Below are 15,187 nucleotides of genomic sequence, written 5' to 3' on the forward strand. Positions count from 1 at the left end.
ATGACTGATGTTTTAATGTATTTTTAATATTTTGTTGGAAGCCGCCCAGAGTGGCTGGGGAAACCCAGCCAGATGGGTGGAGTATAAATAATATATCATTATCATTATCATTATTATTTATAGATATACTGCTCTTGAGCATGGGATTTCATTAAGCTATCGTGGCTCACTAGCATGGAGAGACGAAGTCTCCATGACTGGCTGTCATTCAGTTTAACATCCATCTCAGCCAGTGGCTTTCACAGCTTGTGGCAGCAAATTTCATGTTAGTAACCTGGGAAGTTCTGGAGGCCCATGGCTTTTTTCCAGAAGATATACTATATGTTTGGAACAAAGCATTACAGTCAGTAAATGGTTGTGGCATACTGCCCTGGTTTCTTCTCATTTTGAGAGTGAGACCTAGTGTGAGTCAGTTGACAGTAGTGAGTAATAGGCCACAGCTGGGAGATTTCAAGACAGTTGTGCTAGCCAGTTTGAAGGTAACCATTTTTAAAGCTGGAAAATAAGACTCTTGGGGAGCACGCCAAAGAAGGCTGGTCATGTGAGCTTGGCGAGACCCTGGGAACACTCATGAGGAACCAGAAGTTGGACAAAACTTTCCTCAGTCAGTCTTCTAGGGATGGATGTTAAGAAATAGGTTGATGAATTGTCTTGAAATGACTGAAGTGATCGTTCTAGCGGTGACTTCAGCTTAACAAAAGCTCTGCTACCTTCAAACTCTTCCTTAAAATACCGGTAATAATAATATACTAATGATTATTTGAAAAGTGTCAAGAGAAGGCCACACACAGGATGCATTAAACAACAACAGCTTTAATACAATATGGTTTATGGAGAGAACACCATGCAGCAGGTTGCTGCTTGCAACAGAGGCCACATCTGCACTATACATTTAAAGCAGTATTATATCATGGCTTCCCTCAAAGGATCATGGGAGCTGTAGTTTCTCAAGGGTGCTGAGAGTTATTAGGACACCTTTATTCTCCTCACAGAGCTACAGTTTCTAGAGTGGTTCAAGAATCAAACCTCTTTCCAGGTGAATGGAGAAGAAAGTGTTTGTGTTTTTGTTTAAAAAAGCTCAACAATTTCAGGGTGCCCTGGTTTTTACTTTTCAATACATGCCCATTGCCGGTGCCTCCCACATCTATTTTCAAATGCACAAACTGCAGGGTTACACAGAATCAATCTGCAATGAGTTTTTATTTTTGGAATGAAGCCAGTCTCTCAAGAAGTACATCTCAGGGACAAGCAATATGCAGAGATGAAGATTGTGTGTGCACTATGTAGAAAATGCAAGTGGGCAAACTCCATTGGTTCTGGAATAAAATATGTAAAGCGGGTCTGTTACTACTCACTTCCTTGGCACAGACAAAGTTTGTGTACAGAAAGTGAAGAAAGAGGGGAAGGTGTACATCGGCATTAAATTCCATTGACAGTTAGGTGATTAAAAAAAGACAGTAAGCAACATATGGACAGTTACATAAAATGCAAAGCCTACTGAGAAAAGAGAGGCTGCAGTTCTGACAATGGCCTTTTCTAAACTGCATATTCTGAAACAAAGCTGCTATTTCATGGTATTTCAGACTGAGGAGTTAATCGTGCCAGAGTTCAGGCAGCCAGAAATCTGTCAGACTCAATCCCAGTGCAACCCAACATTCTTTCCAATCCCCTTACTTTGTATTGTTCCGGAATTTTCCAGCAAAGCACAAGTCAACTAGCTGGGTCTTAAAACGGAGCAGTTCATCTTAACTGCAGCTGACATTTGCATTCTGAAGAGGAATCCTGCTTTCACGCTCTGTTATCCTCCATTTGGTTGAAAGGGCCTGCACTGTGCTCTTCCAAAATAAATTCTAAAAGTTACCGAATCAAGTGCAATAAATGTAAAATGAACATATGGAAACACTTAAGGTATATTGACATGAGGAGAAAAGCGTTGAGTCGTTTCTCTGGGTTCAGCTTCAGATGGTGAGAGGAGGATATGCTTTTATCAGCTTTAGACTGGTGGTCCCCTTTAGAATCGTGAATTGTTTGTAACATTTCTTATTAATCAATCCAGAAAACATTTCCTTCTGACTTGGGGGTGGGTGGGGGTGGGGCTTGGTGGGATGGTAGAAAAATCACTTCTGATTCCTTTAAAAACAGCAACGGTGGAACAATCTCATTTTGACAGAACCTTGTCATTCAGACAACTCAGCGATTTCACTCTGAAAGCAGTTATCTGAGATACCTCAGGTCAGGCATGAGTAACTGGTGGCAAGACAGATCCTGGAGCTCCAATGGGTCTTTTATTGATCGCCAACCCAGCGGAGGTGTGGATAAAAAGAATATTAGGGCACTGTTCTGAAATTGCTGGAAACTATGGGCGGTGTGTGTGCTCTTGTGCTTGGGTCCTTCTCGTGGGTTTCCTGCAGGCATCTGGGTGACCACTGTGAGAACAGGATGCTGGACTAGATGGGTCACTGGCCTGATGCAGCAGGCTCTTCTTGTGTTCTTATTTAAAGCAGGGCTGGTGACTCTGGCCCTCCAGAGGTTTTTTGGACTATATCACTGACCACTGACCACTCTCACTGGGGCTGGTGGGAGTTGAAGTTCAACAACACCTGCAGGACTGCAGGGTCAACAGCCATAATTTAAAAGAAAAAATGTACTTCTATTCATAGCATTTAAGCGCTTTCCTGGCTGAGGATCCTGCAAGAATGAATCTTAAGTTTGGAGTTGTTTTATTTCACGCATCTTCTATATCTCAGCAATTTCAAACTTCCTGCTTTCTTTTAGTACAAAATTGTAAGAAGTGCTTTAAGAAACCCACTGTGTTCTCCTCCCCCCCCCCCCCACCAGAGGAAATACTTTGGGAAGACTAATGTTGCTTATTTGATTGTTTTACATTATAGCTCCCTCCATGCATCTTAAAAATGAATTTTGATGTGTTTTCTGTGTTTAGACCTTTGTTACAACAACAACCCCCAGAAAAGGTCGTGGGTAATTAAGTTCCAGTCTACAAATTCAACCTCTAGGTGGGACCAGATCAGTTTGTATCCGAATCCACAAATGTTGGATTCCACTAGCATCCATAGTCTAGGGTTTATAGAACCATAGAGTTGGAAGGTTCAGCACTAAACTGCAATATTTTGCTCAGTGGAGCTCCGAAACACAACACCTAATTGGAACGCATGACTATCTGTGTGACAGCTGTTTCTTAGTGGGGTTCAGAAGGGGCTCCTGGCTGTTGTGTCTTATGATCCTTATCCCAATGGTTTTTCTGCTTCAAAACAGTGTAGGAGGGAAACGGAAACCTGGTGGGAAAGAGAGTAGGCTGAGCTATGCTGAAAGCTCAGTAAAAACCCTTGTTTGAAGCGATTAATTTGGTGACCTCTGGCCATAAGGCAGACTCCAATTTGCAAAGCAGAGGACTGAATGAAGGGGTGGGGGAAGGATGGAAGCAATCTATTCATGAGAGAATGGTTGAATAGAAAACGTTTTGCTCTCATCTCTCCACCCATACTGCTTGCTTGTAGAATAAACAGGATTATTACTTACATTCGTAGTTGAAATCAAGCATTTGCTTCTGGTCCAATAAAAATAGACATAGGCCTTAGCACTGTCCCATCTCCACCCCTCCTCTGCTGCTACTTTATCTATTAGAAAGCTACTTGACAAAGCATTGTAAATATAATACTGAAATCAGACAGTGGCATTTCCTTATGGGTACTGGTCTCAGAAGTTGTAATATGCTTGTGATGTGAAATAGATAGGAGGATGCTCAGGGGTTGCAGCATCCTCTGCTTGAATTGCCCTATAAAAATCTCTTTGCAAATGATAATCTACCATCTATAGTTATAAGCCTTTAAGCTGCTTATTCTGTTTTTGTGGGTTGGTGTTGTTTTCTTTAGCCTAAATATGCAACCAACTGGCAACAAATTCGCACCAAGGAGTCGTGTAATAAAATCTCAAATTAACTCCACAGGAATAAATCTTAAAAGGCCGCAGAGGATCCTGACATTTGTTTCAGATAGTAAAACCATAAAGCTTGTTCGCTTGCAAACCAACAGCCTCGTTTTCAGCAAAGCCTTTGGCGTCTTTAAACTGGCAACATAAGAAATGGCTTCAAAACTATGTTTGGCTATTGATGAAAATGATGAGAGTGACATTTTCACATTTTGCTTTTTATTGTTGCATTATTATAGTTCATAACTATATGTATTTATATATGGCATTTTTGTGCCACCCCATAACATAAAGTTCTCTGGCTGGCTTACAATAAATAAGTTTTTTTTAAAAAAGAAAGAAAGAAAAGAAATGCAAACTAAAGCATAAAACCAATTAAGAAAAAAGGGACGCGGGTGGCGCTGTGGGTCAGAAGGTCGGTGGTTTGAATCCCTGCGACGGGGTGAGCTCCCATTGCTCGGTCCCTGCTCCTGCCAACCTAGCAGTTCAAAAGCACGCCAAAGTGCAAGTAGATAAATAGGCGGGAAGGTAAACGGCGTTTCCGTGTCCTGCTCTGGTTCGCCAAAAGCGGCTTAGTCATGCTGGCCACATGACCTGGAAGCTGTACGCTGGCTCCATCGGCCAATAAAGCGAGATGAGTGCTGCAACCCCTAAGTCGGCCACGACTGGACCTATTGGTCAGGGGTCCCTTTACATTTAATTAAGAAAAGGGTGTGTGTGACATGAATGCAACAAGTGGCCCAGATTTCCTAAGTTGTTCACAAGCCTGGGTGAACACAGAAGTCTTCACCTGGCATTGCAAAGTCTACACGGATGGCACTAGGCGAGATCTTCTCACTTAGGTGCCACTACTGAAAAGGCGAGGGGATCCAGAGCAGGATCTCGAAAGGGGGTCTTAAGGTTGGAGTAATGGGGGGAGTCAGTCTTTCAGGTAGTCTGGCCAAAGCTATTCAAGGCTTTAAGGTTTAAAATCAGTCCTTTAACCCAGAAATGGACTGGGGTGACTTGATGACCTGTTGATTGAGTGTGCATACTGATTGGTTTGCACAAAGTTTGTAAGGAGGTTTTATAATTCTGGATAGTTGCTTCTTGCTTGTGTTGGACTGAGGACAGAGAGAGATGTGTGAGCAAAATACTTCCTTTTTCTGACACCACCCAGTACTGCCATGTGGTTCCTGCAGAAGGCGGAGAAAGATTCCCCACCCGTGTTATAAATACATAAGATGCACAAACCAAGGGGTAAGGAGCAGCAATAGATATTGTCATTTCAACAACATTATAAAAGTAAATCATAATTGGTGAGACATGTCAGTAAATGTACCATTCAGATCTCGTACCTGGCAAAGAGAGCATTGGATTCAATGTGTCTTGTTTCCAGTTAAGGGAGCATACCACTGTAACCTTAATATTTTGTCGTTTTGTAAACATTGGGAGAGAAATAAGATTTGAACTCATGTAGATATAAACATGTCTACCTTGGGTTATTGATCGTAAAACTTCCTCTTCTAGTTAATCTGAAATTAGTGTGGGATAAACATATAGCTTTATAAATGGGAGGACTGTTTTTATAGGCTTACATTTATATAGTAGAGCTGAAATTCACCTGGACACAGTCCAGCTAGAGCCAAACCCTTTTTTACGCTCCGTTGAATTCAGCAGGAGGCATTTAGTGCATGCTTAATTTTCCATTAAAATCAAAAAGATTTACTGTGCAACTTTACCCAGAAGTAAGCCCATTTAATGTGCTTGCTCTCAGGTAAATGTGCCTAGGCTTGCAGCTGTTAAGTGTGCTTAGCTTTGCTGGGTCATGCTTATTATTATTTTTTAAAAAACCCAGTGCATGATTTGTGAAAGTAGCAAATGGAGACTAAAGAGATGGAGCCCTGGTGTCACATGACACACCACCATCCACATATGGCAAGTGCAGATTAAAGCTGAGACAGACAGCTACAAGTGGGAATTAAGTGCAGTGCTAACACAGACTCTGTAACAGGTTCTTAGCAGCAGGAAAGACTTATGTCAAACCTCTAATGTACAAGGATGTTAATGGAAACAAAACACTGTAACAATGTTGATTTATTGGGTCAGGCACATCAAGACTTTAATAAGCGAATCTTTGACACAATCCCGTATAATGGCTATCTGGGCCTCTTCCAATGTATCATGTCACTCTGGTTTGGCCTGCTTTCACAGTTATTGTGGCTGCGATCCAGTGCTTGATGCTTGGTTTTCAAAACAAAGATGTGGGGCGTATATGTGTGTGTGCGCGCGCGCCTGCTAGTGTTCATTTCTTCATGTTGAACTTGGTGATCTGGTGGACTGGCTGCTGAATTTTCAATTCAAGTTTCCCAGCAATGTGTGGAGCTTTAGCAGAGTTGTCTTCCCAAATACTCCTGTAGGAAAGCAGTGCTTTGAAAGGATTCAGGAGTAGTAGTAGTAGTAGTAGTAATTGTGCCCCACCCATCTGACTGGGTTGCCCCAGCCACTACTACTCTGTAAATACATGCATACAAGTCATAAACGAAAAGTAAAAAGCTGTTGCCTCCTTAGGTGATGTTCTTACATAAACCAAAAAACCTTTAAAAGCCTATTGTTTGATATTGTGGTGGGAGGGACATATTGGTGATCACCAGGCCCCTCATAAATAACAGCATAGTTTTCTTGTATCCTATTTAATGAAATTGATTTTTTTGAGCTTTCTTGGAAGCGAAGTCCTCAATCAAATCACTGTAATCCAAACCTCTCCCAATTTTATGTTCATCTGAAATCAGTGCTAATCCTACTAAGCGTTCTTGCAACATAGAAGAGGACAGATTTGTTTTTTGTTTTGTTTTCAGCTTTGAAAATGTCCTCTCACCAGATGCAACAGTTACAGGTACAGTGGGAACAATGTTTTGTACTAGACATAAATTGCGAGTAAATATCTTGATGGGGTTACGCTCCTTCTGAAGAAGCAGGTACATAGCTTGGGGGTACTTATGGATCCTTTGCTGTCTCTTGAGGCTCATGTGAGTGGCACGGAATGCCTTCCATCTGCTTTGGCTGGTGGCCCAGCTGTGCCCCCATCTGGACAGAGATAGTCTAATGTCTGTCTTCTATGGTCTGGTAACCTCAGGGCTAGATTACTGCAACATGGGGCTGCTTATGAAGACAGTTCAGAAAATTCAGCTGTACAGAATTTGGTGGCCAGGTTGCTCACCAGACCAAGATGGTTTGAACATATTACACCAATCCTAGCCTGACTACACTGGGTGCCAGTTAGCTTCAGGGCCCAATTAAAAGTGCTGGTTTTGACCTATAAAGCATTAAATGGCTCAGGATCGCAATACCTCAAGGTCCGCCTCTCTCCATATGAACCTACCCAGACCCTGAGATCATCATTCTTCACATGCCTATATGAGAGTTCTGGAGGGTAGCAACACGAGGATGGGCCTTTTCTGCTGTGTCTCCCTGCCTGGAATGCTCTCCTCAGGGAGGTTTGACTGGTACCTTCATTATACATCTTTAGGCACCAGGAGAAAAGTGAAGAGGAATTAAAGAACCTTTTAATGAGGGTGAAAGAGGAGAGCGCAAAATATGGTCTGAAGCTCAACATCAAAAACACTAAGATCATGGCCACTGGTCCCATCACCTCCTGGCAAATAGAAGGGGAAGAAATGGAGGCAATGAGAGATTTTACTTTCTTGGGCTCCATGATCACTGCAGATGGTGATAGCAGTCACAAAATTAAAAGATGCCTGCTTCTTGGGAGAAAAGCAATGACAAACCTAGACAGCATCTTAAAAAGCAGAGACATCACCTTGCTGACAAAGGTCTGTATAGTTAAAGCTATGGTTTTCCCAGTAGTGATGTATGGAAGTGAGAGCTGGGCCATAAAGAAGGCTGATTGGCTGGACAGGCGGAGTCCCCAGATCCCGAGTGGGCCCCCCCGTCATGTGGAATAACGACTCTAGACAACGTGCTATGGGATTAAATTGGCCACAACTTTATTAAATTTCAAATGTGGGTAGACCTTGGCTCAGGCATTGGGCGTTCTCCCTCCCCAATCCCCAGCCGGGGACCTAGGGAGCATCAGGGTTATCCAGTGTGTGTGTGGGGGGGATGGGCCAGCTCTGGAGAACATATGTTCAAGCAGAGATAGCCGCCCCCGTTATGCCGCCGCAGGGGAGAGCAATGACGACCTTTCGGCGTACGGCCAAAGCCTCCCTTCAAAAACCCCTTTAACGGGGAACCCTGGTATCGCCGCCGCAAAGAGGAAGATGGACTAAAGGATTCCGCCCAAGGCCTGATACCGCCAAAGTTGTGACGTTTTGCTACGGGAAAGGCGAAACCTGCCAATGCAGGGAAATTCCTTTCCGGCCCTTTAACAGCGACCTTATCGTAGCAGCGCCCGCATACCTGTGGAGAAAGGTTAACCTGCAAAACCTATGAAGAAAAGTTAACCTGCAAAAGAAGACATTAACTGAGGGTGGGTAGGGTGGGAGAAGCTCTGGAGCCAAGTGAGGATTACCAGGTAAGATCCACCCTCTATTGTGTGGGCAGGTAATCCCTCCCCCTACCTGGCCTGGTTTCCCTGGCAACGCTTCCCCCAGGTGGGATTGGACAACTCACTGGGGTAGGCGGGGACCTCCAGGTATCCCACCTGAGGGAAGGCAAAGCCTATGCTGATGGGGCCACTCCAGATCCAGGGCTGCACGCGTCCACGCAAAGGGCGCCCCCCGTTTTAAGTGGGGAGCGGTCATTGCTGAAGAATTGATGCTTTTGAATTATGGTGCTGGAGGAGACTCTTGAGAGTCCCATGGACTGCAAGTAGATCAAACCTTTCCATTCTGAAGGAAATCAGCCCTGAGTGCTCACTGGAAGGACTGATCCTGAAGCTGAGGCTCCAATACTTTGGCCACCTCATGAGAAGAGAAGACTCCCTGGAAAAGACCCTGATGTTGGGAAAGATGGAGGGCATGAGGAGAAGGGGATGACAGAGGATGAGATGGTTGGACAGAGTTTGACCAAACTGCAGGAGGCAGTGGAAGACAGAAGTGCCTGGTGTGCTCTGGTCCATGGGGTCACGAAGAGTCGGACACAACTAAACGACTAAATAAAAACAACCCTTTAAAGTGTGTGTGTGTGTGTGTGTAAGGGGTGTTATTGGTTTGTGGGGTTTTTTTTGCTCTTTTTTGTCTCTTTCGTGTTTTTATCTTGTATATTTATGTTGTGAACTGCCCTGAGATCTATGGATGTAGGGCAATATAATAATAATAATAATAATAATAATAATAATAATAATAATAATAACTCTGTTGAATCAGTATCTCCCTCAAGCTGCTAAGACATATAGTTGGAGCCTTTTTCAAGGTCATCATCTTCCATATTATCCAAAGATTGAACATCACATATGAATCCATACTTCTCATTAAACGGCACCATTTGATTAAATCTGTCATCTAGGTGAGCAATTGTTTCATCCACTATAACATTGTAGAACTTTATGCAAAATTTGACTTTTGGATCAAGAATGGGGTCATTTCACCTTTCTTACATGCTGAGCTGGGAATGCCACCTCAATGGAATCATCAAATGTTGCAGCAATTTTTTTCAGAAGCTTCTACTGCTTTTTGAAACCCATGGTCTAAATACTCAGTTCATATAATCATGAATACCTTTCAACAGTGTCAATGCAACATCTTGCTACGTATCTCAATTTTGCATCACCTTGCTTACTCACTTGTGACAGGATGCCATACCAGATAACTGTAATAAGAAGACATGTGAAAGATTGAAGCTCAGACAAAAGACCATTGGCTTCAGCACAAGTTACACTGTCAAGGGCAGGGGCTTTCAATAATTTAATAATGGTTTTATAAATTTGAGAAGCCTTGAAGCAACCGACTTCTACGCCAGTAATGCAGCTCTCCCAATGAGTTTCAGGTGGCATTTTCAAAGCACATCTTAGAAATGATGTCAGTATTTTCCATCTTTTGTTGAGGATGCAAAGAGACGATAAATTCTGTGTAAATTTAAAAAAGAAAAGAGTTGAAGCTATATTGCCTCACATAGAAGTAGGTTTGAGCTGTGACATCCACGGGGAATGTAAATAGTGTTAGGGTTGAGACATAACATTCTCCTTTGTATTCTAATATATTTTTCCTTTCACATTGGGACCATTATCATATCCTTGACCTCTGCAGTTACCTAAGCTTCTCAAGAAGTGACTCTGTCAACCCAACTCCACTAGAGAATTTGCATTTATGTATCCTATGAATCTTCTGATGCAGGTTCACTCTCTCTAACATTAGCAACTATTAAAAATAAATGTGATCTGTTCCTGATGACATATACCTGGGGTACAATCAAGGATAATAGAATAGTATTTTGTTACTTTAAGTTTCAGATGTTCTTCAATATATGATTTGAGATCAGTTCAATTAATTTGCTTTGTATGTTTTTTTTTCTTAGAGGGCAGACATTTCCTTAATTTTGCTTATATAACACCCACTTCTTCTAAAAAGAATTACTGTTCTGGCATCACCGAGGTCATTTTTGAAAAATGACCGCCAGTTCCTTGTCAAACTAAATTTCTCTCGGCTAAGAACTGGAAGCAGGCAATGAAGTATTTTTTTCTCCAGTAGTCAATTTGCAGCTACAACTGAAACTGCTGTGATGCATCAATAGGTGTTTTTGAAATCAACCTTCCTTTCAGTTCATACCACTGCTTCATGCAACACGTATGACCATCTGAAACCTCATAGTTTTTAAGATGACAATTTAAGTGCTTACAGATAAGTAATCCACCAGCAAATAGCTGCCTCATCTTCTGACTAAACAGTTTATAGTGGAAGGAATAAATAGCATCACTAATCTTTGAATATACAGACACGTTCAATCCTTTGTCCATTCCTTAGAACTTTGAAGAAGTTAGATGGTGTAAACCTCCTGCCGTTGTTCCCTGGATACTTGTCATTGTGAAAATAGTTGTCTCTTCATGGACTAGCTTGAATCAAGCAACCTCTGTCCATGTAGCGGAGTCTGCAGTTTACAAGGTCCTGACAGAATTATTGTCATGTGTGCCACCATGGGACTGTCGGCATGGGGGGCAACAGGCATGATCCGGCTCCCCCAGTCTTCATAGTTGTTATCCCTGGCTCCCGCATCTGAACAGGGGTAATGAAGCTCACTGGTTATCCATGGATCAGGTCCTGTCTCTTCATCTAATCTGCCTTCTGTGCTTGCTAGGATCAGTAAACTGGGATAACCTTGTGTACAAGGCTCTGATCTCCTTGGGAGAAGGATGTGATTAAAATGCGACAGAGATAGGTAACCAAAAAAACAGAAATGAGATGTCTGGAAGTCATAGAAGGCTCCAGAACTGAAATCCATAGTCTCCCAGCTCTATCTCCTGAGCTGCTGTACTAAATATTTCTCACACTCCTATATACTTAGAAATAGAGAGGTTTTTTCCAGTTAACTCGCCAGAAATGTCTCCTCTAGAGAATACGTAAGACTCTACACCAGTGCATCTTAGCACTTGAAGCAAATGGAATTCCTTTTGATCAGTGATGTTTATGGAACACTTTCAGCACAGGGACACACCCTCAGGAACGGCTTGCATGGGTAAGGCAGCACACTTCCTAAGCCAATCATTGTGCTATTTCGTTTGTACCGCTACAGGCTGGTTTATTTTTCTTCTTCTTCTGAATCTCTCCGTGTTAACGCAACGAGGAATTTGGGCTGAAATCGCTACCATCTGCATAAAGAGAGTAGAGAAACATGGTTATAACAAATGTCTGATTTGGACAGCAAAGTACAGGGTGGCTAATGGTAACCTTTCTGTCATTAACATGAAAGATTAAAGGCTATAATGTACAAAAAATGTATTAGACGGTTTATCATTATTTTTAATGATGTTTCCAAAGCTACAGTGGGCAAGATCTCTAGAAAGGAGGAAAAATACCTCTAATTTTATTTGCATTCTTGGGAGTCTGCCCAGTCATGATTGTTACCTTTAAAATACCAGCTTTTTCCATACTCTCGGCCTAGTTAACACTCGGCAAAGGCTTTCATATAACTGCTCACTTAAATGCTCTTTTTCAAAGTAGCCTATGTTGACCTTTTACCTATAGGGTGCTGGTTCAAATCTCACTCACACTTGGTGGAAATTTGAAATAGCGACTATATGTAAATGTACTGGCTGTGAATTATGTAAAATGAACTGGTGGTTTCATTCCAGGTCCCTAAGGATTTTTTAAGAATCCTTCCAGCATCACAAATTAATAATATCTAACACTTCATTTCCAATTATACAGATGTGAAGGATATCCATACCAGTTGTTATGGATATGATATATACCTTAAATTTCATAGAATCATAGAATTGTAGAGTTGGAATGGACCCTGAGGGTCATCTAGTCCAACCCCTTGCTCTGCTGGAATCTCAACTAAAGCATGCAAGTTAGATGGTCATCTAATCTCTGCTTAAAAACCTCCAATGAAGGAGAGTCCATCACATCTCATGGTTGTCTGGTCCACTGTTGAACAACTCTTACTGTCAGGAAGTTATTCCTAGTATTTTGTTGGAATCTCATTTCTTGTGACTTGAAGCCATTTAGGTCCTACCTTCCAGAGCAAGAGAAAACAAGCTTTCTCCATCTTCCATGCAACAGCCTTTTAAATATTTGAAGATGGCTATCATATCTCCTCTCAGTCTTTTCTTCTCCAGGCTAAACATACCCAATGCCTTCGACCGTTCCTCACAAGACTTGGTTCCCAGACCCTTGATCATCTTGGTTGCCCTCCTGCAGACATTCTGGCTTGTCAATATCTGTTTTAAATTGTGGTGCCTAGAACTGGACACAGTACTCCAGGTGTGGTCTGACCAAGGCAGAATAGAGCAGGACTTCCACTGATTAGGACACTCTGCTTCTGATGATGCAGCCTGGAATAGCATTAGCTTCCCTGCCCCCCTGCTGCATCACACTGTCGGCTCATGTGAAGCTTGTGGTCTACTAAGACCCCTAGATCCTTTTCACATGTACTCCCGCCAAGCCAAGGTGTCCCCCATCTTATATTTGCGCAGCTGCTTTTTCCTGCCTAAGGGTAGAACCTTACATTTATCCCTATTGAAATTCATTTTGTTACTTTTGGCCCAGTTCTCCAATCTTCATGTGTGGTTTTGGTGCCAGGCAAAGACATCTTTCAATTTCCCCAGACTTAAACCTTTTATGATGCATTTATGCTGCTCTGATATCTCCCGTTTTATTCCTGTATTATTCTAGTTTGTCATTTGAACTTTCCGAATTGTATTGTTTTATTGCAGGGGTGGGGAGACTGTGTCCTCCAGAAATTGCTGGTTTGCAACTTCCCATTAGCTCCAGCTGGCAACATCTGGAGAGCCACAGGTTCCCCACCGCTTTTCTTATGACATTGATTGCATTTTAACTGTTAGCCATCCTGGAAATATTTGTACTGAAGGTGGGAACATAAATTTGCAAAACATATATTCCATGTGTATGTCATACCTTGGAAGTTGAACGGAATCTGTTCCGGAAGTCCGTTTGATTTCCAAAACATTCAAAAACCAAGGTGCGGCTTCCGATTGGCGGCAGGAAGTTCCTGCAGCCAATCGGAACCTGCGGAATCTGCGTCAGACGTTTGGGTTCCAAAGAACGTTCGCAAACTGGAACCAAAACATTGGGAGCCAAAACATTCAACTTGCAAGGCGTTCGGGAGCCAAGGTACGACTGTTTATATCTAATTCAGGGGCTGCCAGAGATGCCCATCAACAGGTCCTTTGTCCTCTTTTTTGGTGATTAGTACCGGTACGTGGCCACTCTGATGTCTGTGGACATTATAACATTATGGGTTGCATCCAACTAAGTTCCACTCCAAGGAGAGCCATTGAAATGAATGGGCCCAAGTTAGTCATGCTCACCCATTTTGATGGATCTAAACCTATGTAATGAAAACGTGCCACTGATGTGCCATTTTTTTATCATCCTGTGGTGTATGTAATGTATAGCCCGCACAGCATTCCCTCCCTCCTTCCCCTCTCTAGATTGTCATTTCCTTTAGGTTCTTTTTGATTACACAGACTTTATTATACCAAGCTAAGTACCGTGATCTGCACTATGGATTTTCCCCCATGTAAGTTGTTAGAGCAGGTTCAGTCAGCACATTCAAGTTAGTCCCTTGTGTCCCATAAATGTAATACAACACTCAGCCCACTTTGATTATTTTTAGGATACACTTATGGATATTTGTTGGGGTGGAAGAAGGCCAGAGGGAAAGGAGCAGCAGAAAGCGGGATACAGCTGACCGTGAGTGTGTGAAAGGAGTGTTAAAATGGTGACAGGTTAAGCTCCTGACAAAGACTCTGATCAAAAGCAGAACCCACATTTGAATGCTTATTCTGATTTACTTAGGGGGCCAAATGAAGGGCCAAATAGCACATTTGATGCAGGAGTTCTGCGATCTGATCTCCCAGCATTTTTGTTTTTACTTAAAAACTGGCATGGAAGGTCTGAATTGGATCTGAGCAGCGATACTGGGGAAGGAAGGCTTTAACCCTCTCCTCCCCATGCCACTGGCTTCATCTAATCTAAAGCATCCTTCCAAAGTTGCTGATGGCGCTGTGGTTGTGGCAGCCACTCCACGGTAACCTGGAAAGAGCAAGCAAGAACAGCCATTTTCGGTATCTTGAAGTTTCAGAACAGCAACCCAGAGATATCCTAGAAATGTTGTCCTTGAAGAGCGGGGATTTTAGAGGCTCTGCCTCCCTGTTCATCAGAATGGAACTTATGCACAAGTTTGGGAAATAAATACTTTCCACCTTTCTAGCCCAGAAATTGCCCTGCAGTTTATCAATAAAGTGGGATCATCTACTGATTAACACAAATTGTGCTCAGGCAGAAGCACGGTAGCACTCAGTGAGCTGCCAAGAAGAAAAGGGCTTCTTTTGTTATTGCTAGAATACCTGTGGCCTTCTTTGGAGCAGCATTTGAAAAATGTCGTGTTGTGCTGCCCAAAACTGCTGAATTCTTGTTTTATTTTAGTCATGAGAGTTGATTTGACTTTTAGTCCCTGGCGAAAGGATCAAGTCCTGTTGGAACGTTGACTCTCCTTCCCTGCAAAGATTATAGAATTGTAGAGTTGGAAGGGTTCACAAGGGTCATCTAGTCCAGCCCCCTGCATTGCAAGAAACTTTTGCCCAACGTAGAGCTTGAACCCACAACCTTGAGAGTAAGAGTCT

At 42.5% G+C, this 15,187-nt stretch overlaps 1 protein-coding gene across 1 annotated transcript in view; it reads left to right on the top strand.

Annotated features, from left to right (window-relative positions):
* Window positions 1-15,187, top strand: part of LOC307199291 (uncharacterized protein) — a 216,809-nt gene that overhangs the window by 160,326 nt on the left and 41,296 nt on the right. The gene's annotated exons all lie outside the window — the stretch shown is intronic.

The sequence above is a fragment of the Podarcis cretensis genome, assembly GCF_951804945.1.
Source record: "Podarcis cretensis genome assembly, chromosome: 12".
Taxonomy (NCBI): domain Eukaryota; kingdom Metazoa; phylum Chordata; class Lepidosauria; order Squamata; family Lacertidae; genus Podarcis; species Podarcis cretensis.